Raw genomic sequence first — 3,005 nt, 5'->3', positions numbered from 1 at the left:
CAGGACAGGCATACAGACAGACTTAGTAAACTCGAATACTGCTATAAACAGGAAGCAAGTCAGTGGTATGGACAATGGTCTGGGTACCTTGTGGCAGCAAAGCATTCTGAGATTCATCAAACCCAAGGTTCCCCATGTGCATCCGAGGACAGCCCCACATGTGCTTTAAAACATGTCTAGATGACAATATCATATTACAGTGTCAAAGCCTGGTCCTTCCCATGAGACTCTGGGACCGGCTGCGCAGCGCTGAAGTGTGTGTCACTCATGGTAAGCTCTGTGTCCAGTGTGTTCTTCCACTCTGTAAATATGCTGAAGACAGACAGACAGCAGCCCTGGGTCTACACCAAGCCTAGGAAACAATTATGCAGAACAATAAACAGTAACAACCAATGTCAGAGTGTAAAACCAAAGGACTACTTTCAGCCCCAGGGTCATAACTGCATTTCTGTGTGTGCTGTTAGGTGTGTGTGTGTGTGTGTGTGTGTGTGTGTGTACACACGTTCCGGATGATTCATGGTCCACGTACTATTCTATAAGCATTTTGAGCATGTGTGTGTCTCAAAGGACTCTCTTCTGCCTGGCTGGGAGGGAAACTTCGGGGCAGCTGTTGGGAACTGCAGATAGGAGGTGGCAGAGAACCCACCTCTCCCTCATGGGGCGCAGGTTGGGCCAGATGAATCTCCCCGTGGGAACCTTCCTCCTCCCCAGAAAGGTCAGGTGTCTGGCATCTGCTGCAGGCTCCGATCATGCCTGACTGACTAGGCCTGTAGTCTGTGGACATCATGTCAGGCTGGGAAACTGAAGCTCAGAGAGAGGCAGGGACCCAAATAATGAACACTTTATCAGTGACTGAGTGACCTGGGCTTGTACCCATGTCCCCACGTCTCCCTCTGCTCCTAACTGTGACTTATGTGTCCTTGAGTATTTGTCATCATCCCTGCGGGGGTTCCCAACTGTCTGGCTAGCTGACCTGTCTCCAAAGGGACCCCGAGTCCCTGCGGGACCCCTTTTCCCCCACCTTCTGTCTCAAGATCTGAGACCCTGGAATTTCCAATGGTGGGTGCCCCCTGCTGTCTTCTAGAGGAACTGCAGCTTCCTGGGACCAGGCTTTCTTGCCTTGGACAGTGGTGCCCCCTGCTGCCTGGAGGGTGGTACTTCCCTCAGCCCCTGGGTTTGCCCTCTTCCCAGTTAACATCTTCATACCCCAACCAGGAAAAAGCCTCTTGGAGTTGGGAAACAGACCGGCACTCCAGGATTGAGGGTTCTGCCCCAGGGGTATCAGGCGAACCCTCCTGTGCAACATTGTCTAAGCTCCGTGTTCTTTCTGTATATGAAGAGAGGGTGTGGCTACAATGTTTCCATCTGCAGTGGTCCTGGTGACCTGTGTGGTACCCAAGATGCCATTTTCCACACCATGCCTGGAAGAGTAGGTCCTCATGTCTCCACTGAGTGTGTGAGAGAGGGAGAGACCGAGTGTGTGAGGGAGAGAGGGACTGAGTCTGTAAAGGATGGGGGAACTGAGTGTGTGAGGGAGGGAGTGAGGGACTGAGTGTGTGAGGGAGGGACTGAGGGACTGAGTGTGTGAGGGAGGGGGGACTGAGTCTGTAAGGTATGGGGGACTGAGTGTGTGAGGGAGGGACTGAGTGTGTCAGGGATGGGGACTGAGTGTGTGAGAGAGGGACTGAGTGTGTGAGTGAGGGGGACTGAGTGTGTGAGTGAGGGGGACTGAATGTGTGAGGGAGGGACTGAGTGTGTAAGGGATGAGGGACTGAGTGTGTGAGGGAGGGACTGAGAGACTGAGCGAGTGGATAACTGAGCTAGTGTGACTGGCTGAGTGAATGAGTAAGCAAGTAACTGAGGGAGCAAGTGAATGGCTGAAGGGAGAGGGGGACCAAGTGAATGAGTGAGGGAGTGACTGACTGACTCACTGACTGAGTGACTCACTGACTGAGTGACTGACTGGCTGACTGACTGACTCACTGACTGGGTAACTGACTGGGTGACAGACTGGCTGTGTGACTGGCTGAATGAATGAATGAATGGCTGATTGACTAATTCACTGGCTCACTGGCTGACTGGGTGACTGACTGACTGACTGGGTGACTGACTGGGTGACTGGGTGACTGAATGCCTGACTCACTGGCTGACTGGCTGAATGAATGAATGAATGAATGGCTGACTGACTAATTCACTGGCTGACTGGGTGACTGACTGACTGACTGACTGACTGGCTGACTGACTGACTGACTGGCTGACTGACTGACTGACTGACTGACTGGGTGACTGAATGCCTGACTGACTGACTGACTGACTGACTGAATGAATGAATGAATGAATGGTTGACTGAGTACCTCACTGGCTGACTGGGTGACTGACTGGCTGGGTAAATGGTTGACTGAGTGGGTGACTGAATGCCTGACTCACTGACTGGGTGACTGACTAGGTGACTCCCTAGCTGACTGGCTGGCTGGGTGACTAGCGGAAGGAATGAATGAGTGAATGAATGAGTGAATGGCTGACTGAGTAGCTCACTGGCTGGCTGAGTGAGCGAGGCAGCTGTTGGTCTGAATCAGGAGGCCTGAGGCCCAGTCTTCCCTGCTGGTTATTGGGGACCGTCTGACTTGCCTCACCATCGCCCAGTGGAAACGCAGCGTGAGCTGCCCACATGGGACCCCGCATCGTGTCAGACGCTGTGCAGGTCATCAAAGGAGTGCGCAGAGCGGGGAAGTGGGTTTTGTCCTTAGGAAGGTCCCCGAGGTTGGTGTCAGAAGTGGCCTGATGAGTCCTGTCAGGTCCCCACATGGAAGGACCTGAGTGAGGTCTGAGGCACCTGATCCTCTTTTCTTCAAAACCTTGAAATTCACCACATACCTCCTCATGGCCTGTGTTGCCTCTCATTCATTCATTCATTCATTCACTCACCCACTCAGTCAATCAGCCAGTGAGTCAGTTAGCCATTCATTCATTCATTCATTCATTCATTCATTCATTCATTCATTCAG

The 3,005-nt window shown here is 52.4% G+C and overlaps 1 protein-coding gene across 3 annotated transcripts in view; it reads left to right on the top strand.

The window, feature by feature from the left end:
• The window catches only part of Kiaa1671 (KIAA1671 ortholog), a 108,944-nt gene that overhangs the window by 98,118 nt on the left and 7,821 nt on the right, over positions 1-3,005 (top strand). The gene's annotated exons all lie outside the window — the stretch shown is intronic.

This window comes from Grammomys surdaster, unplaced genomic scaffold (genome assembly GCF_004785775.1).
Source record: "Grammomys surdaster isolate TR1022 unplaced genomic scaffold, NIH_TR_1.0 164, whole genome shotgun sequence".
Classification (NCBI taxonomy): Eukaryota; Metazoa; Chordata; class Mammalia; order Rodentia; family Muridae; genus Grammomys; species Grammomys surdaster.
This window is presented reverse-complemented; position numbering and strand designations above follow the sequence as displayed.